Below are 22222 nucleotides of genomic sequence, written 5' to 3'. Positions count from 1 at the left end.
TCCTTTTGGCTCCTCAGAGTGAGGAACCAGAATTCCTCTTTCTTTTTAATTTTCATAAATTTACTTCTCCAAATTGAAACCCATTAAGGTCTACAAATTGCCATACTATTCAGCTTGCTTTCAAGAGCAGCCCCTCCCTCCTGGAGCCCCATACCCTCAAAGTGCACAATCAGGTCAAATAAGGAAATCTTCAGTCGGCGTCCCACAGCCACCAGATGAGGCTTGTCTAGTCAAGCTCCAGGTTCCTGACAATTAGTTCATTTTCTTCGTTTGAAGGTGATTACATTCAACAAATTACAAAGAGCCAGGGCAGTTGAGTTAAAAACAGTTGGTTTTGCAGTAATTAGAAAAACACGAGGAAGTGATGACTGTGGAACAATATTAAAAGGAACACTGAAGGATAACGCTCCAGTTCCTGGTTAATTCTTCAGCTTGAATATTTAGAGATTCACAACTAATTATGCAGAGATGATGAATTTTAAAAATGCTGCCACCCTGACTTCCCAAGGCCAAGGACTTTGACTATTAATAGAGCAATCAGATTTTGCTATATTATAGAGAATTCACACAAAGTTGCATCTATTTTAAAGCATTCATCTGGCACATGACTTAAAGACGACAAATTTCCGTAATGTGCAAAATCAGCATTGGGTTATACTCAATCCAAACTCGTTATAATCACTCCAAGTTCCCCCCAGATAAATCTATTGTTTAAAATGGACACTACAGGTAAGAGTTATCTTTAGTCCTTCCTGAAACTTCTCTCTTATTAGGTCATTTTAAAGATTTGCTTTATTTTTGACAAGCTCATGCCAACTTGAGGTGAATGGCCTCATGCAATAACATGCAAGGGATTTGTCTTCTAGCATTCAACTTTCCTGGATGACAAATGGAAAGTACTGACCATGACAAGCGGGCTGCTCTGAGACCCTTACTGAAATCAGGGTCTCAAATTTCTCTCTGTCACCATTCATCCACCATCAGAAAACCCACAGCCCTTTCAGCTGTTCTGATTGGATTTGTGCTATGTTGAGGTTTGGGGTTTTTAGTGGGGAGAAGTGTCATGCACCACAACAAAACAAACAAAAAAACCCACTAGCTTCTAAAAGTCACGTGGTCAAAAGCTAGCCATCAGAAAGAACCCACTGTGCCCTCAGACAGACTTGAAAAGGGAGGCTGCGATGTGACCTGCATTTAATTATTTAAGCTGCATAGTGTGAGGCCCTTAAGAAAGCAAATGACGTGATGGACAGAATGAGTTTACCCTCCTGTCGAAAGAGCAGTGTGCCGTGGCGAGGCCGTCGCTCAATTAAATTGGACTGCAGGATACAGAGGAGATGGAGGCCAAGTCTGGGGACCCTAATGAGACATTTTGGAGGGAAGAGATGCCCCGCTGGAGTTTGTCACTCTTTGATGGGCATTCTCCCCCCACCGATACCACAGCACCCCCAGGGCTACCCCTCCTTCATTCAAACATGTTATAGCCTGAAACATTTGAACAGGAGCTTGCCAAGTAGAATTTCAAAGTAAAAAACAAATCTCTGGTTGTTGTGAAATAGGCAGGGGAGCAAATGATACTTAATGCTGTGCAAATTAGCAATCTTTGGCTGCCAGGGGCTGAAAGAAAGCTAGGCAGTAGATCTAAAACTAATAAGCAATGAATTGGATGATGTTTCATTTGTGAACATGTGTATGTCCCCTCAGCCTCATGCAGGGGGAGCAGAACAAGGTGTGACCTGGCAGACCTCCAGGTAGCCTTACAAGTATGTTAGAGGATGTCTTTTTTGCAGAGCTTGCCCACCATCCAAGTACTACCTTGAGTGTTCACATCGGATCCTTTAGCCCTGTGGCTCTCAAACAGGATGACTGTGCCCCCCAGGGGACATTTGGCAATGTCTACAGACATGTTGGGTTGTCACAACTCAGATGTGGAGGGGACTACTATCTGACGTGTAGACCCCATGGATGCTGCTGAACATCCTATAATGCGCAGGGTAGTCCCCAATAACAGTGTTATCCTGCATAAAATGTCAGTAGTGCTGAGAAGAAGCCAAGAGATTAACCTTTAGGCATGGGAAACGTTCACTGGGAGGGACAAGCTGTCAAATATTTGTGCCAAAGTATGACAGCTGCCAAATCCCCCTGCCTGCCCCGCAGGCACCCCAAGCCTGGCCCCGCCACCTATTTTGGTGGTTAAGATTCACTTCCTCCAAGGGGCTTTGAAAGGGAAGTTCATGGTCCTGTCTGGGCCTTTCACACTTGGCTGTTGATCTTGTTCCCAGTGCCTTTGTCCGAGTGTGTTAGGGAGATGCCGGCTGTCTGAAGTGGTAACACAGAGCACAGATTATTTGAGGCTGCTCCACATTAAGTCTCTTATTAGCATTTCACTTCTGTCTCTCTTAGAGAACATGTGCCCTGAGGTGGCGGAAATCCTTTACAGGCTTGAAAGTAACCCGAGGACAGTTAATCCTCACAGTGTTCTACTGAAGAAGGTAAATTGCAATTAGATGAAAAGTGAAGAAAAAACAGTCAACAGGTGTTTGGGTTTCCTTGGGGACCTTAGAGTTTCATATTTGGCTAAAAAGCACATACTGACATTTGGGAAGGGCCCCTTGCCAGGACTCTTCCCACTGAATGGTTAAGACTAGGAAGATTAACATAAATCTCAGGAATAAAAATGCTGGGGCCAATAGAAGGAGCTCTGTTGAAGAAATGAGGTAAGGGGGGAAAAGAAAGGGCTTAGTATTCAGGAAAAATGTTCTAGAAGCAATTATTAGAGTGTGCAAAACGATAATGCAATGGGTAAACCTTTGAGGTGTAGAGGGAAAGGAGAGAGATAAATTCTGATTATTTAGAGTGCTTTATTCTCAGACTTCAAGGATAGAGAGAGACCATTTCTAACATTCTCCCATCCCAACTGCCCCTCCTCAACCAGTCAAAAACATAGAAATATACACATATTATACAACCAAGCCGATGAGCTCAGGAAAACACAGGGTTCCTTCCTAGCCAGCAACCAAGAGTTTTGCCACTAAAAACGTCAAGCATCATGCAGTGAATCATACAACTGGCTGTTCTCTATGACCCTCTTAGAACCCAGAAACCAAAAGCCGTGGCCATTTGGTTGGATGTGTTGGACATGCCCATAATTGGGAATTAGGACGCCTGAGTTCTAGCCCTGGCTCAGTGAAAAGACTTTGTCATCCTGGATGCATAATGTTAACCTTTCTGCGCCTTCGTTCCATCTGCCACGCAATGCCCACCTTGCCTCCCTCTTGTGGAGTAGCTCAGATATGACAATCAGTGGGACAAGGCTTCCAACGTGCAGAGTGTTAAATCAATATGAGTAGTATTATGTAAAGTGGGTCAAGAGAAAGAACAATTCCTGGAATTTAAAGTTGAGGATATCAGAGGAGGGGAGGGAAGCACAGGGATCTTGCAAACTGTGGGCCAACATGATGTGAAGCTAAAGCCTCAGAAAGGTAAACCGCCTTCATAAATTAGCCAGGGTTATGCAATTTCCTTACGGGAAATAACACATTATCTTTACCTGGGTTAAAATTCCGTCTAAGTGGGAAAGAACTGATTTAAACTTCCGTGCAACAAGCTAGCAGCATCCTCCTTCCTTATTTATTTTCACAATAGGTAGCAATATCCCAGACTATCCCTCAGCATCATTGTTTTTAGATTCAATTACGAGGGAACCAGAAATATGGTGAGGCTAGATCAGGTAGGGGAAAGTTCCGCTTTTAATTAGACCAGGAATTTTATTATAAATGAGTAAATCAGCCCACTCTTTAAGGAATTTAATTAGAAGAGGAGACAGCATCCTTTCCATGCTATTTCCATCCTTTCCATGCTAGCTTTCCATCTTGTGCAGGCAGAGGAGGTTAGTTGTTGGCTCCCAGCTTCCCCTCCATCAGCTTGCTTATGTGTTTCTGAGCCCTCAGAAGCATCATAAAGAGTGTTTTGTTCCACCATCATCTTTTTCACTTTTTTTTTCAAACCTCCCTTTTCTCTCTGTTTGTTTAGCCCATCCCATGCTATGTCACTTGGCCCTTTTCATCCTGGGATGTTGCCTCCCCAAGAAACCTCAAGGTAGCTTCCTAAGTTTGATAAGGATTCTATAAAAAGAAAGGCTACAGGATCAATACCTCTGGGGAAGACCCAAAGCTATACCAGCATCATTCATTGCACCATAGTGCCCTTGAAATCTTTGAGATGTGCAGAAGGACTCAAATACCTAACTTGAAGCAAGTGTGTGTCTTCTTGGACCATAACTTACTTAGTGATCCTGAGCAAATATCTTCCTTCCCCTCTTTCGGCCTGTGTCGAGCTAGATCTCTCCCGGATCCCCCCAGGCCTGATGTTCTCTCACTGTGAACAAATGCTGTAATAATTTGGATGTCAAGCTTCATGCTCTGGTATTCAGCAGTCTCTGCTATTTGGAGAGGTTCTCAGAGTTTTCCTCAGGTGTCGTTTTTCAAAATTTGGTATTATTGTTTTGATCACAGAAATTCCTCTCCTATCTCTGTGCCCCTAGCCCCATATAGATTAACCATTTTTGTTGGTTTCTTGTTTATCCTTCCAGTCTTCCTTTGTACAAACCAAACAAAAGCAAATAAATAATTTGTATATGAAAGGAAGCATACTATATACACTGTTCTGCATCTTGTTTTGTTTGTTTTCTTCCACTTAACAATGTATGTTGAAGATCATTTCAGGTCAGTTACGTAAAAGTCTTCCCCATTTTTTTTTCACATCTACCTTGTGTGGCCATGCCATAATTAATTTAACTAGTTGTCTATGGAGTAGATTCCCATAATTGGACTGTTGAGTCAAAGAGTGACTTGCATCTTCAGAGGAGCTGTACCATTTCACAGCCATCTGCAGTGATTGACATGCCTGGTCTCCCAAAGCCTCATCAACAAATTTGAGGTCAAACTTTTGTGTTCTGCCAATCTTACAGAGGAGAAATGATTTTCCATTGTGGCTTGAATTTGATTTCTCTTATTAAGAGTGAGGTTGAGAACTTTTATTTAAACATATTTAAATACCATTTGTATTTCTCTCTCTCTGAATCATCTGTTAGTGACCTTTGCCCAATTTTCTATTGGGTTTTTAGTCTTTTTCATCTCAGTTTGTAAGAGCTTTCTAAATTTTAGGGAGATTATTCCTTTGCTTGTGATACAAACTGTAAATGTTGTTTCCAGTTTTTCATTTGCTTGTGATGTCACTTATGATATTCTTTGCAGTGTAGAAGATTTCATTTTCATATGGTCATTAATCAATCTTTTGTTTCATGACAAGCCCTTCCCCATTCCAAAGTTATTTAATAAAAAAACAAACAAACAAAAAAACCCTCAGGTTTCTTCAATACCCATGTAGTTTGGATTTTTTGTCCTTTTTTAAAATTTTGCTATCCAGTTGTCCCAAGTCAGTTTTATTTTAAAGGGATAGTTTAGCAAAGGGAAGATCATTCAGTTTCTTTTATGACCAGCTGTGAAGGAGACAATTTGGTAACTGGGTAAAACAAAAAGATCCCAGTTTCTTCCACTACAGTGATTTACTGACGAGCCTGAGCCTTTCATCCTCACATTCTGGAGTTTGCTGTGTCGGTCATTTCACCATCAGGCCCAATTAATGAAAAGGATCATAGGACCCGTGTCCAGGTAAAGAAGTGCCCTTTGTCTCCACGGTCATTCTGAGTGATTCATAGAATGTGCTGTCCTGATTACTGACTGGTTTTTGGAGGACTCATATTATTGGTCTGTAGATGTGCAAGGAAAGGAAGTTAATTGTGCAAGAGAAGGATCTTAGGCCATTTAGGCAAAGTGAAGCCTCTCCTTTGGGCATAATTACACATAGACTCAGTTAGTGCTTACTGGGGACTCACCAGGAGTCATCAGTAATTTAAGTGCCATGGGGAAGAGAGAGGAAGCATGAGATGTAGTCCTGCCCACATAGAGCTTAAAGTCTAGCTGTAGAGAGAAGACGTAGACACTTTAAAAGCCACTAACAATACCACCAGCATGGAAATAAGTTTCCTAAAGGGTGGTTCAGAGACCCCCCACCCCTACCCACGTCTGCTTGCCCCCTCTCACAACTCCCAGTCTGTGACCTCACATCATGGACGATCATAGGGTCTTATTTTCCCATGTCAAATGAAGACTTCTTTTCCCTTTTCAAATGGAGTAGATCATTTCAAAGTCAGAACTCTAGATCTAGGCTTATGACCCTCCTCTGGGACTCCAGAGCACCCTAGTCTTACCATGACCATCAAATTGCTATTATCTTCATCTGCCTGCCCTGCTTGCTCCTTAATGGTAAGAACTGTGACCTTTTACACAGAATCTCTAGCACGTGGCAAGGGCTTACTGAGTGTTTATTGAAGCGCTGGATGAATGAATGGTCTGACTCTGAGGCTGTGTGCCGACAGGGTTCCCAGCAAAAGGAATGAAGTAGTCAGAATGTCCTCATGGTGGGGCTTCTGGGGTGAGCCTTGACGAATCAAGTTTGAGTGGGCGGAAAGAAGAGAATTTCTCCTAGGGGGAAGTGAGTGAATTGGGGAATGAAGAAAGGGTCAGAAGAGGGCAGTGACTTGCGGTGACTGCCAGTCTCCCCCACAGGCAGTTAGCAGAACAGAAGGTCCTGTGCTTTTACGGGTGTAATTTATAACATAAAGGTGGTGCCTACTGGCAGTGTTGTTATCTATGTGTGCCGGTGAGTCTGAGAGGTGAGCAGAGGACCAGCACAGAACACAGATGATGAACAGGCTTAGATTTGCAGTCGCTGTTCCCAAATCTGCCCTTAAACTTGAATCTGTCCTGCAGCTTTTGCAGAAAAACAACAACAAAAAATGTTGCATCACTCTCTTTCTGCTTCTTCTCCCCATTTCTAATAACCTAGAGCTTTTGTGTTGGAAGAAAACTGAAAGGTCATCTTATCTGTCTTCCCTCTCACTGGAGTGTAAGCTCCATGTGGGCAGGGGTTTTTCTTTGTTTTGTTTAGTGTCATAGTCTAGTAATTCCTGACTCTGAATGAGTATTTATTTGATAAATGAATGAATGAATCCATTTTATCCTATCCTTATTCAGCTTCTGCTTCAACTCCTCCATTGGTAAGTAATTAGGGAATTCACCACTTTACAAGTCAGGTGTTTCCATTGGAAAGAACTCTAATTGTTAAAACTTTTTTAATTGACTTTTTCTGTACTTACACTGGTAAGGGAAGAGGCAAGGAGGACTCGAATGCCATTTGGGTTGCACGGTATTACATAGCTGGGGAAAATATGGTATTGATGGATTATGGATAAAGACTGCACTCAGCATGCACTCAGGAGAACAACATGAAATGCAAAATTCTCTTTGATATATAACTCAGCATTTGCTGAGATAGTAAATGAAAGAGTGAATCCATGCATGCACACATAAATGAATGAATAGGTCAGCCAGATATATTGGAAGATGTTCCTGAAAGCTTTGGAATCAGAAAGACTTGAATTAATATCCATAATGTGTCATATTACTGAGCTTTTCTGAGCCTCAGTTTCACACTCATCAATGACAATAATACCTAACTGCAGAATTTTCATGAGACAGTGCATGCAACATACCTTTTGGAAAGATCCCCTTTCAATGCTGACTATTGTTGTTATTAGAAATTAATTTACCAAGAAATGCTGAGTGAGGTGTAGCTCTGGTCTGGAGCAGTGACAGAAGCATGGAAGGTGATCAACCCAGACACTTTTCTTGTATCTAAAATATAGTGATGGAAGGTTTTCAGAGAGAAAAGGAAAGTACTTCATGGGAGAGAGGATCCTTAATCTAGGACCTCCTAGACTCACCCTTGTCCAGTGTTGGTTATTGAACAACACTTACGTGTTTCTGGACATTTCAGCAACACAAGGACTGAATGTTCTGTTTTGTTCGCTGTTACATCACCAGTGCCTAGAACACTGCCTGGCACACAGGAGGTACCTAGGAAGTAGCTGTCAAATGAATGAAAGGCATTGGTTCTGAAATAAGTCATTCTCTTCACTAAAAATTCATCTGGATTTTCAGAGCAAAGCATAAATGAACCAGAATTTCTGCTACCTTCTTCAAAGTGAAAAAAAAATGAGTGCAAAAAGTTTTTAAAAAAATTATCATTTCAGTGCCATAAAGTGTCTCTTTAGTTCTCCTTGGAGTCCAAAGTTCACACACATAATACAGTTAAATTACAAATGTTATTCAGTATAATACCAGTTGGATCATAAGATGAGCAAAATTATGGGCTGAAACAGCTCTTTAAGTTCTGCATATGTTGAAGAAGAGAAAGCAAAATGAGTTTAATTCCTTCGTCCCAGAGCGAGATGATATTTAACCTGGATAATACTCCTGGATTTACAACTAACTATGTCAAATTATACTATCTCTTTTTTTCCTTCTTTAAATTGACTACTAAAGTGGATCGTGCTGCTGAGTGTTATTTTTAAAGAGAAACTTGGTAATGATTTTGGGGGAGGGAGGAGGGTTCTGTCTTTTCAGAACCCTGTATCTTGAGTCCAAGAACACCTGTTTTTAGAGTTACATTAAGGGGAAGGTTGATATGAGATTCTATGAAAGGATGTATGCTTCTAAAAGAATCTCCAGTCAATGCTGAGTTGAAGTGGCAATGATAGTCATTCTTGTCTTGTTGCTGGGTTTTAAAGGGAGTACTTCCAATGTTTCTCTATTTAGGATGATGATGTTTGTGGTAATTTCTTTCGTTTTTATTCTTTAATTTTCTTTGTGGGTTAACTTTATCAGGTTAGAGACATTCTCTTCTAATCCTAGTTAAATGAGAGGAGATTTTTTTTAATCGTGTGTTCATGTTGAGTTTTATCAAAAAGTAAATACGCGTCTGTTGGGATGATCATGTGGATTGACCTTTAATCTCTTAATGAAGCAAATGATATTTATAGATTTTAAAAATTAAATCTGCTTTACATCCTTGGGATAAACCTAATTTAGCTATGACATAGTATAGTTTGTATATATTGATAAATTTAATTAGCTAATATTTTCCTTAAGATTTCTACATCTATATTTATTAACCCATTTATTTATTATTCTTTTATTTACTATTAACCCATTTTATTAAATGGGTTGAAATGGCTCAGTGATGGTATTTTCTTATGCTTTCTTTATCTTGTACTTTCTCGTTTTTTTTTTTTTTTTTTTTAAAGATTTTATTTTTTCCTTTTTCTCCCCAAAGCCCCCCGGTACATAGTTGTGTATTCTTCGTTGTGGGTTCTTCTAGTTGTGGCATGTGGGACGCTGCCTCAGCGTGGTCTGATGAGCAGTGCCATGTCCGCGCCCAGGATTCGAACTAACGAAACACTGGGCCGCCTGCAGCGGAGCGCGCGAATTTAACCACTCGGCCACGGGGCCAGCCCCTGTACTTTCTCGTATTTTGCTATAAAAGTAGTACTGGTCTCATAAAATGAGTATGAAGTATTCCCTCTTTTTCTGTTCTTTTTAAGGAGTTGTATAAGTTACAAGGATCTAGTCTTTGAATGTGTGATAAAATTTACCTGTAAATATATCTGAGCCAGATGTTTTCTTTGTAGGAAAATTATTGATGACTGTTTCAATTTCATTAATAATTATAATACTTTTCAAGCTTTCTATTTCATCTTCTGTTATTTCTGATAAATTATATAAGTTTTTATGGGAATGTGTCCCTTTTGTCCAAGTTTTCATGCTTATTGGCATAAACCAGCTGATTGAGTTTGCTTATTATCTTTTTAATCTCTACTATATATGTAGTTATATCCCCTTTTTATTAATAATATTGCTTTTTTAACCTTTCTCTTTGTTTAAATCAGTCTTGCCAGTGGTTTATCAATTTTGTCAGTCTTTTCCAAGAATTAGTTTTAACTTTGCTGAATCTATTGTTTTTAACTCCTATTTTATTGATTTCTCCTCTTATTTTTATCATCTCTTTGTTTCACATTTGTTTGGTTCTGCTCTCTTATTCTTCTAATTATTACACAAGAACACTTGCCTTATTCATTTTTTGTTTCTGTGTGTCTTTTATCTACTCTCTTTCCTTTTTTGTGATCAAGTATTTTTGTTTTTCAGATTTTTTTAAAGTTAATTTGTATTGAGTTTATGATAGTTTACAATCTTGTGAAATTTCAGTTGTACATTATTGTCTGTCAGTCGTGTTGTAGGTGCACCCCTTCACCCTTTGTGCCCACCCCCTCCCCCTTTCCCCTGGTGGCCACTAATCTGTTGTCTTTGTCCACATGTTTAAATTCCTCACATGAGTGGAGTCATACAGAGATTGTCCTTCTCTATCTGGCTTATTTCACTTAATATAATTCCCTCGAGGTCCATCCATGTTGTCGTGGATTTTCAGAGTTTTTTTTTAACATTTTCTTTCCTCTTTTAAACCACTGTTTATCTTTTTTAGTTTAGATGTTGTGGGTATGTCCATACAAAACCCAAAGGAATTTATGGAAAAACAACTAGAAATAATGGAAAGTTTTGCAAGTAACTGGATATAAGATCAACATTAAAAAGTTTATTGTATTTCTACATAATCGTAGCAATAAATTAGAACTATAACTTTTAAAAATTCCTTCTGATCTGAGGGAATATAAAATTTTTTTAAACCAGATACAAAAAAGCATTAAAAGTACATGAAAAACAAGAACTTTTGTTCATCAATGGACCCCTTAGAAAAAATTGAATACCAGAATACAAACTGAGAAGGGAGATTGGCATCACACATAGCCAACAAATATTAGTACCATGCATATATAATGATCTCCTAGAGATTAATGAGAAAAAGATAACAATTTAATGAGAAAAAGGGCCAATGACATGAGGAGGCATTTTAAAGAAGAGAAAACAGATATGGGTAATAAAGACTTGAAGAAATGCTTAACTAGATTAGTAATCAGGAAAAGTTTTATAAAGATTGTATTAAAATACTATTTTATATGTGTTTGACAAGAATTAAAAAGTCTCATAATACCTCGTGTTGAAGAGGACATAGATTGCAGGATCTCTTTTGCATTTCTTTTGAGTATAAATTGTCAGACTCCTAGTGGAAAAGAATTTGGCATTGTCTTGTAAGGATGATCCTTTAACCACTGACTTCAATCCTGCGAGCATGTCCTTGAGATGCTCTAGCACATGGATATCAGCAGGCTTGTACTAGAATATCCACAGCAAACAATTCGTAGGAGTAAAAACATCTGGAAACCTCTAGAATGTTCATTGACAGGGTAATTGGAAAATAAATTGTGACATAGTCACACAGTAAAATATTTTGCAACAGTGAAAAGGAAAGAACCACAGCTACAGGCAACTCCATGGAATTATTTTAGTAACATAACGAATGAATAAGGCAAGTCTCAGAAGAATGCACACACGATGCTACTCTGTTTATAAGGTTCAGTAACAAGCCAATTGAACACCATATTGTTGAGGCATAACTATATGTGTGATAAAACTAAAAAAGACAAAAGCAAGAAATGATAACAACGGGATTTATCAGAGTGGTTGCTTCTGTAGGGAAAGTGGAGGATGGGGTACAAGAAGAGCAGGTGGGTAGATGTAAGCACTTTAAAAATATTCTAGTTCTTGGACTGGGCAATGGTTCCACCATCATTCATTATGTTATATTAAGCGAATACCATTAATGAAAAAGGACCATGCTTAGTTCGGCGATGATAATTTGTCGTGAATATTAGATTGCGATTAATCCAATTCTGAGACTCTGAGAGCCAAGTGTTTAAAAATCTCTACTTTGTATGCAAATGACTGCAAGGAAAAGTAACCATGGAAGATTAGCATGATCTGAGACTTCTAAAATTCTAGGAGTTTTCAAATGTTGCCTTTCCTATGCATTAAGACAAAAAAATTAATCTGCCTCTAATTTCTGCCTTTTTCCTATCTTCTTAGATGTGGGAAGGACTCTTAATCAGTATTAAATGCTGCATTCCTATTAGTTACAAGTCACGTATTCTTACAGACTTCTTATATTCTTTTAGGCCAGAGTCACTATCAGAGAGTGTGATGCTTTAGTTTCTTAATGCCATTCTTTTAGTCTTTCCTCTTCTTGTCTTTCCAGTACTTTTTTTGTGCTACCTCCCTCTCCTCACCTATGAGACCTGCTTCCCCTATTGCTTATCCATTCTTTCATGTCATATCAGACCCTGGGAAGTAGCTGTCTAGCTATAGCCTGAACCAAGAGTCTAATTACATAGGAAGGGGCTTGGCAAAAACCACAGATCATATAGTCCAGTAGTCCCACCTATAGAGGTCAGCTAAGAGGACCAAGACAGACAAGCAGATAGCACACGTCTAGGCAGGCAAGAAGCTCAGTGATGAGAAGGAGTGAAGGCTAGGAGAAGAGGTCACAGACAGCATGAGGTCAGCCCAAAGAACCTTAGCTCGAGGCACTGCAGAGTAGGAGGGAGGAATTAAGACTTTACCTAATACAGCCTCTTATTGTTCAGATGAGAAAAACACCCAAGGTCACTCAGTGAGTTATCCAGGACCAAAACTAAGTCTCCTTTTTCCCCAGATCCAGCCTCTTTCCATCAACTTAAGAGAGAAGGTGGCGCAGAGAGTTTCCTATTCAGCCAGTGGTCCGCTAAGTGAAAGACTTCCTATAGTCCTTTTGCTTCAGTATCAGCCCTGTCTTGGTAGAAAGTGGGCATGATCCCAGGGGACCCAAGTAGGGATATCTGACTATACCAGGGGAGAACAGCAGACAGCAAAGGAGTGGGTGAGCTGTCCTCAACTCTTCTTTCATTCAGGAAAAAATCATCTTTAAAAAACCAAACAAATATGTAGAGATGTATATATATACTATATTTATATATGTGTAAATATATGATATGTACACATTGTGTGCATATATGATTATATATATTTACATATATATGCTTCTAAAGGGTTTATTAATACAGATATATATATATAGGATACATATATGAGAGGTAAAGCAGCATAAACTGGATACTGGATTAAGCACTTTGAGGCAGAAGACCTAGGTGCTAGTCCCAACTCTGCCACTCTGTAACAGTGGAGAAATCGCTACTCTTCTCTAGCCTCATTTGTCTTCTCATTGTAAAATAAGAGTGTTGGACTTGACAAACTCTAAAGTTCTTTCTAGCTTTCAGACCTCCATGCTAAGATGTGGGCATCATCAATTTGAAGGACAAGCTCTTGGGTCCTCCTTTTTCTTCATTATTTGTTTGATTTTCTCACAGTATTTCCCTCATAGAGGTGAATATCTCCTAATTGAGAATTTGATACCACTGGGGCTTTGCATGGCAACTTGCATTTTAAACCTGACTAGACTTTTAAATATAGATTATGGTTATAAAAGAGTTCTCAAGGTGGGAAAGAGATTTGACTACTAGGTCAAATGATACTGATAGGTCAAGTCACATAAGAACTGAAAATTAACCTTCGGAGTAAACTGGAGGTCTTTGGAGGTCTTGACTGGAGGCATGGCGGTAGAATGATAGGTTGGTGGTCTGATTAGAGAGGGCTGAAGAAAACGTAGAAAGAGAGTAATTGGAAACAGTAAGTATATATAAAATTTTCAGGAATTTTTGCTATAAAAGGGTGTAGATAAATGGGGTTACCAGAGAGCTTTTTTTTAAAGATAGGAAAAATTACCACACTTTGTATGCTGATGGGAATAATTCAGTAAAGTGGGAGAAAAACTGATGATGTAGGAGATATGTACGAGTGGAGGGGCTGTCCTTAGATAGGAACATGACATTCATCTATAGTGACTAGAAGGGAGGAGAATTTATAGGCAGATGCTATTAGATATGGATGGGACCTTGTGAAAATTCTCTTCTGATTGCTTCTATTTTCTCAGGAAAATAGAAAGCAAGGTCATCAGCTGAGAGTAAGTGTTGGTAAGGAGGTGTTGAAATTTTGAAGAGAGAGGAGAGAGTGTGAAATAGTCTAGGAGTCAGGGAGAGGGAATAGATTAGAAAATTCTAGCAGAATTGACAACTTGAAGTTAGCAATTGTGAGTTAAATGAGACTAGTGAGCAGGGTTGTGTGTTTATCTACATCCAAATTCAGCGGCATGAATGAAAAAAAGGCAGAGTTGGACTTAACAAAGTTAGGTTTTTGTCAGGTAGTACAACGAAGAAAGGGGCAATGCAGTTGAGGGTACTTGAAAGGAAGTGATTACAATGATGAACCATAGAGACTAAGCTGAATAAGAATGGAAATGTGGACATGAAGGATATGAGGAGCCATAAAACAATTCATAGAATCAATAGATGGTAGATTCCAATCAAAGGATTGTTGATTTGAAGTATTAGAGGAGGTAAGCTAGTAAACCAAGAGACTGGGAGAGTGGGAAGTTTGGAATTGAGGTTCGGGAGGAGTTGTGGTTGGTGGTGGTAGGAGTGGGTGGAGGACAAGATCGGTAAAAGAGAGCTCACAGCCAGGGTGTTCAAAGGATCATCTACATGAACATTGAAATCATCGAGATTTGTGACTAGAGTTGTATTAAAGAGTATGATAGTAAACCACAAGCTAAAATCTCCAAGGAACTAGAGGGAACGATCGGGAGATCTGTAGATGATTATAACAAGGATGGGAAGTGGATGGCCCTCAGATGACATGAAATTCAATCCTGGGGCAACAAGGAGGGAAAGGAGGATACCTACCTCCAGGTTCAGCAGTACAAAGGATGTAGGGGAGAAAATAGTCACCACATGAGAGGGCTCCATGGGAAGCATTGCCCCAGAGGAGAGTCAGATTTTAGTTAGAACGAGAAGGTGAAGTGCATATTCAGAAAAGAGGTTGAGGACATATAGGATATTTTTCTATTAATTGACCTTGAGTTTCAAGAGCACAGGGGCAGGAGAGGGGTGGGATAGATTCTACAAGGAGGTTATCCAGACCCAAATGAAGATGAGAGTCCAGGGAATGATGAATGACTCCAGAGCCCTAAATTTTTGTAGTTACTGATATAAACACATATGTGAGGCTCAATGAGATTATTCCTGAGACCTCAAGGAAAATGATAGTGGCAAGACTGTGGACATTAGAGGGCAGCCAGGAGGATAAGGGAGGGAGATTGTCCTTCCAGAAGCCTGAAGAATTGGGGGTTCCCTCTTTAATTCTGCCAGTGATGATGTAGAGTTCAAGGGTAGGGCATTCCTATGTGAAGTATTTTTTGCACCAAGCCTCCCATCTCTCTCCTGCCAGTGGTCATATGGAGGCCTGTAGGAGTGGTCTTGCTAGGAGCCTTCAGAGCTCCTGAAGGAGATGTAGAGACCAAAGGAGGGACAGTCTTACTGCTTATATGGAAAAGTTCTTGGAAAAGCAGGCATAGGCTATATCTGGATGACTCAGTACAGAGTACTGAGGTGAATGAAAGGATTTAATTTCTTTTCTTCTGAATGTTCAAAGAGTGAAAAGACAGTTGACTTGAAATGTCTGCCCTGATGTATCATTTGGAATGTAGACTAGCCTTAGGTTAGACCCCAAAATACAATGACTCAAATCAAGATAGAAGACTCTTTCCCTTTCAATCACAGTCCAGAGGGAGGAAGATTATTCCTGGCTGGCATTGTTCCATAAGATCATCCAGGTGCTCACGTTCCTTTCATTTGTTCCTTCGCCACCTGCTGAGGTGTTATCCTCATGTTCATAGCCCAAGCTGACTCACCAGCACCTCATCCATATTCCAGCTTTCAGGAAGGGAGAAAGAGGAAATGGAGGACAAAGCTCTCCATCTTATGACTATGATCTGGAAGATACACATCAGGGCCTGTTAGTCTGAATTTAGTCATATGGCCACACCCAGATACAAGGGCATGTGAAAAATGTGGTCTGTAGCTGGGACATCAGGAACCTAATTAAACCTCAGAGGGTTCAAATATTAAAAGTTAGAAGAGGATGTTAGATATTGGGTGACAGTTAACTGTCTTTGTCACAGATGTAACCACATGTGAATAAGGAGTGATTTTAAATAATAATTATATTTTTTAGCTAGCACATCAAAACTTAGGCATCCAAGTGAAGGCCAGGGAATTATACATTTTTGTCAGTAATACTAAATTTGCATAAAATACTCTGAGAAATTTAAAGACTATAAACTTTTAAAAAATATGTAAATATAGAATTTTATAACTGGAAAGGATCTTAATCATATAGTTTAGTCTCTCACGTTTTATTTATTTTGGTTCCTCACATTTTGTATTTATCGTGATATTCCTAAAACTTATCACAATATTTACACAAAAGTGCTCAAAACAAGTTTGTTGAATGAGTGAGTGACCCAATCAATCATTCAATAATTCATGTCTATTCATTTCAGTAGACTGAGGAAGAAAATGCAGCCCATTGTTCAGTATGGTGTCCATGTTCCCTTAAGGGGAACATATCTTCATCCACTGAGGGTGAATTTGGTTTTTTGCAGTCAGCCCAGTATCATTCAAAAGTAAATCTGATAAATCCAGGCAATAATACCATTTTTGTCAAAAACAAAATGTGGCTATGAAGTAATGAGGCTGGCAAATTGATTCTGAAAACAATTTCAAAAGAAAAAATTCCAAAATGAATTATTAGAATAAATTTATATATGCCAAGATGACTATATTAAAAAGAACAGTGTTTGTTTGTACAGATACAATTGAGTATCAGTTATTTTAAAATTTTTCACAACTTTGTGGGGAATCTAGTAGTAAATGAATACCTTTTATCCTCAAATGGTAAAGACTCAGATTATAAATCCTAGAAGTCACTCTGTAACTCAGAGATTCTTACCCTGAGGTTCTTAGACCCGTAGTGATCCTGGAGGGAAGTAATGGGGAGGCTTGGGAATCGCAGCTAAGGGTAACCTCCATAATGAAACTTAAGGGCATGCAGGAGACAATTCGGCTGGTGGTAACGGTGGTAGGAAGAGAGATGTGATGATGAAAAGTGGAAAATGCCAAGACCTAGAAATCAATAAGTGTTCTGTAAATGGTGTCAACAGACTGCAATTTCCCCACTTGTGTGAGCCTTGGGGACTGGTTGGATTCAAAGTCCAAACTCTTCAGGGAAGATAATTGTGTCTCTGGAGCTCTCTTATCCCTCAAGATTGAGCTGTTTATGGCTTGTTAGTCTCACTTACTCCACCTCTTTCCCTGAGGCCAACTGATCACCTGAAATGTCTTCCCATCACATGGCAACAAGGAGAAGCAGCTGGAGTTTCCTTTAATTTCTTGGTCCTTGGTATCCAAGAGTGGCGCTAGGGAACAAATGTTGTTCCTCATTGCCCATCACAAACCCTGCCAAATTGACTCTGGCTGGGAGAGGTCTCTGGAGAATGCATTACCTCCACTCCATCTGATGCCTATTTGATTTTATTTTTTTATATGGCACAGAAACACTGTTAATGATTACCCATCCTCATCTGGATAGGAGTAAATTTACTCTCTAAAATGGAAGGACACATTCTTTTATTCCCTGCAACTATTAAATTCTATGTGCTTCACTTAATTGGAGAACATTTGAGGCCATTTGTCAAAAAGTCTGACAGGTGTGGCCATTGTGAGTCACACCACAGCACAAGGTACAGTCATCTCCATGTCATTTGTCATCATCTATTCTTCATTCCTTTAACTTTCAAAATGGAAATTACAGTTAGATTCCAAGCTCCCTCTGGGAAACCCAGTATTTTCCTCTACTCTCACTGTTTTTATCTTTAGGATCAAAGAAAGTTACTTTGAATAGTCAAATTATGGAGAGAACAAGCCATAGAAATAGATGGTACTTTTTCCTAGAGGCAGCAACACTGTTTATGTTTCTCCCCCTTTATCAGCTCCTTGAGAACGGAAACCACATCTTAATTCCTGTGCCCAGCACCTGGCACAGTGTCTGGCATAACTCTAAGGACTTGCCAAATGTTTGTCCAGCACTTTTAGATATAGGATCATAGCACCTCCTCTTGCTAAACTACAGCTCAGCAAAACGAAAAGGGTCCTTGCAGCAGCCACTGATGGAACAGTTTTGTTTTGCAATTGATTAACTATGAGAGCTTAGCCAAGAGCCATCTTCCCTGGGTCTTAAGTTTTTTCATCTAGAAAAAGACATCAGACTAGATCATAGGTTTACAAACCTTTTTTAGTCGTAATGAAAAATTTTCTTTGCAAGCAAAATTACAGAGATACATAAAACAGACAAAAACGTAAATTTTTGTAATGTAAATGTAAAAATTTACAAAATTTAATGTAAAAGGGTAAAAAAAACAGATTTGATGGGCACAGATGGTGCCCTGCTCCCTCTGGCATTCTAATGGCACCTGTAGTATTTCAGTGGAAACCCTGTAAGAACGGTTCTCAGCCCTAGCTAGACCTTTGAATCCTTTGATAGGGTTGCCATATTTAACAAATAAAAATACAGGACATCCAGTGAAATTGGAATTTCAGATAAGCAATGAAATGATTTTTTATTATTTACCTAGGTGTCCAAGTTTACCTGGTGTCCTGTGTTTTATGTGGCACCTCTACCTAAGAAGCTTTTAACCAACTACACTAGATCAGCTAAATCAGAACCTCTGGGTTGAGTGTTCTCATTAGAATTCTTTAAAACCCCCCCAAGAGATTCTAACTTGCAGCAGGGAGGAGATCCACTGGTCTCTGGAAAGCAGTTTGACAACTGAAATGGATCGTCTCTAAAAGTACTTCCAATGCTAAAACTGTAATTCTAAGCAGATCATAATTTGTGATTTTAGAATTTCTAGAATAGTTCTCATCAGGGGAAAGACCGTTTCTTATCACATGGCCCCAGAAGGGAGATGGGTTAGTATTACGATTTTATATCCAGAAAAGCCATGATCTCCTCCTACACTTTCTGCACTTGTAACTGAGGTTTATATATAACCATCCACCACGTCCTGCAAAAGGAGAGTGCCGAGTGGAGAAAGGGGCTACTCCACCACTCGGCTGAGGAAGGAGGCCCCAGTGCTCCTTCCAGCTTTATCACCACCTGGCTCCTTGCTTGAGTTTCTCCTTCTGTATAATGGAGATAATAACAGAAAGAGAATTGTTACTATTTCTTGAACTTCTAAATGCTATTATTTTTATTATTTATTTTTATTTTATACTATTATTTTTCTTTTATTCTAAATGCTATTTTTATTATTGCTATTATTTTATTATGTATTGCTGTTATTTTATTATTTTTATTATTTCTAAATGCTTGAAGTTCTAAAATGTGACAGGCAAGTCCTCTGTATATATTATGGCTAATTTTTACACAACTGGTTCTCAAATGCATCAGAAGCGCATGTTCGTACACAGATGACTGGGTCCCACTTCCAAAGTCTCTGGTTCCGTGGGTCTGGAGTGGGGCCTGGGAATTTCTATTCCTGACTAGATCCCAGGGTGCTGCTGATGCTGCTGGTCTATGGATCACACATTGAGAATACTGCTTTCCACTTACTCTATACTGTTCCTCATCCAAAATGTTATAAAACTGAGCCTTAGAAAAGTTCAATATCTTGTCCAAAGTCATGACACAGTCCATATTCATACCCATGTCTGCCAAGGATATCTGCCTTCTGTGATTTAAGAGTTACTTTGAAGACCAAAGCAGGTTGTATAATTTCATTGTATATTTTGATTTTTTAGAAGATAAATAAAAAAGAACAAATTTGGGTTTTTTGAAGCAAGAAAAGATGAGCAGGTGTCTGGGTATGATGAGGTCCTAAAATGTGTGAATTCCAAAACCCCCATCAGATGGGTTGACAACACTTTCATGCCACTGAATTACAGTTGGAAGCTGTTTTGTCCTTTGGAATTTCACTGTCAGTTCATAAAGACATGGTCTACATAATCCATTAGCATCTTCTTGCCAGTGAAAGGCTCAGAAGTAATGAGTGAGCTCCTGCAATGTGGAGTTTGAAATACAGGCTAATAATAAAAAGGCACAAAATGACAATTCACTCATGAAAGTTTGAAGCCACTATTCATATTTTCCACATTTTAACAAGCAGGCAGAAAACTAAGCCTACATAGCTATGATTAATCTATTTTAAAGAAGGAAACCTGAAAGTTTGATGGGAAGAAAAATGTTTTCCCTAACAACTAATTTTAAAACCAAAAGACTCTCCTTTTCTCCTGTTGACTAGGAAACAGCCATTTCTCTATATTTCTTTAATTATTTTACTTCCCAAAGGGTTTTAACTTATATTTAAATGAAAAGTCATTTCCCAGTTTTCCACAGTCTGGAAAATACATCAACTATATCTAAATGAAAAATGTCATCATATATACACTTAGCTTCCTTCAGGACATGAAAAAAAAAGATGATACCTTAAGCTGACCTGTGGAAGCCTCTAGAAATGTCTCAAAAGCTCAACAGAAAACAATGATGCCATTTTTCTTTCTACTTTGTTAGTGTTCCCGGTGTTATTTTTGTTTCTTGAGAAACCTGCAAGTTTTCAGAACAGGAAATATGATCTAATATGACATCCTCTCAGAGGGTTCAGCATTCCTAATAACAAAGAATGACAAAGATGATTTGGACACTTTGTGAGTTACAACTCTGCAATTTAAATACACAAAATTTCCAAAGTATGATGTAAACTCAAGTGTCACTTATCACAGTGCTTGGTCTAAACTGATCTCCACGTGTCCTCGGAGCACGTCCTGACAGGCAAGCCCAGAGACCAACTCCTCCCAGTTGACAGCTCTTTAAGGGAGCCTTCTAACAGAAGCATGGAGACATGAGACCATCGACCACCTGGAGCTGTATCTTACCTTGCCCTCTTTTAATTACTCTGGTGTGTCCTCATTTATGGATGGTCAATTTCATCATTTAAAAAGTTGCCAACTGTGAGTCCAGGAGAATTTCTCCTTAGTTTTGATTTCCTGTCCTTCAATTCTGAGAGCTTTTTAAATCTGTCTACATTTATGACCAGTGAATATAGGAATTAAGCTATCTGCTGATGATCCCAATAAAAAGACTCTGAGCTGTGGAATCAGAAACCCCTTTCTGTCCCTACAGAAACTCCTTCATTTTGCTGAACCTCAGTTTTATCACCTATGTAATGGGCATAAGAGACTCTACCTCCGTAAAGTCATGGGAATTTAAAGGAGATGATGTATGGGCATCCTCTATCACAGTGCCTTGAACACAGGAAGTAGTCAATAAGTGATAGTAAAATCACTAACTCCACGTGGACCAGTTAGCTTTTAATAAAAATAGTAGCATTAACTGCTTACAAAAATTGGAGCATCTCAATGCTAGCAAGCCTTTTTCATAGGTATGATCTCCTGGTCTAAGGAGGACTAGAATGTATAGAATGGATCAACCAACAGAAATCTATAATCACTACCAAAAAGTAGAAGCCATGAAATCTGTCCTTTTATGGGGTCATGATGGCCTCATTTTTATATACAAAGCCAATGTATTTGATTTGCTCGGACTATGTCCGTGTAAATAAATATTTGCTACTTTAAAATAAATGTTTGCACCATTACATTTGTCACAAACTAATTTCACTGAGTGTTGAATTTTTGAAGCAAACTAGCATTTATCAGCTTTGGGTTAGGGGAAGCCAAAATACTCACGTGAGAGTTAACTACCAGTGTAGGTGGTATTCAGAAACACATATAATCTTCAATAGAAAAATAAACTCGATGAAGCTAGGAAGAAGAGTGTATGTCTCTGAAATGAGATGCTTTTAAAGGTTTTTAGGGTTAAATGAAAAAATAACAGATCATCAGGGAAGATGTAAAATTGTATGGTATGTAAAAGGTTTAAAGAGTCAAATGGGGGAAATGCAAATGTACATGGTGGTGGCTGAGCTGGAGGTGACAGGAATGACAAAAATTATCCTTGTATCCTGTTTCAAATAAAGGCATGTTTTATAAGGCCCCAAAACTCTATGGCTTCCTTTTTGGATTCATTCCCACATCATGCAGCAAAGATCGTAGAAACCAATAGAATTAAAACTGGCACATTTCCTCTTGAAAGAGGCAATTCCATAGAGAATTTATCAGTTACTTAGTTTACTTACTTAGTTTAGAAATTATCACTTACTTAGGGATTATGGAGCACAAGTTGGAGTCATGGCCAGGAATCAAGCAAAGAATAAAAGGAAGCTCCAGGATCAAAAGGTCACTCCTCCCATAAAGACACAGTAGGCTCTGACATTTCCATCCTACCCATCACTGAACCAGGTGTCACTCTCCACAGACCCTGCA

General features: G+C 39.0%; 1 protein-coding gene across 20 annotated transcripts in view; it reads left to right on the top strand.

Annotated features, from left to right (window-relative positions):
• The window catches only part of NCKAP5 (NCK associated protein 5), a 917518-nt gene that overhangs the window by 871860 nt on the left and 23436 nt on the right, over nt 1–22222 (top strand). The window lies entirely within an intron of this gene.

The sequence above is a fragment of the Equus przewalskii genome, chromosome 17 (genome assembly GCF_037783145.1).
Source record: "Equus przewalskii isolate Varuska chromosome 17, EquPr2, whole genome shotgun sequence".
NCBI lineage: Eukaryota > Metazoa > Chordata > Mammalia > Perissodactyla > Equidae > Equus > Equus przewalskii.
Note: the sequence above shows the minus strand (reverse complement) of the source record. Positions and strands in the feature narration are given on the sequence as shown.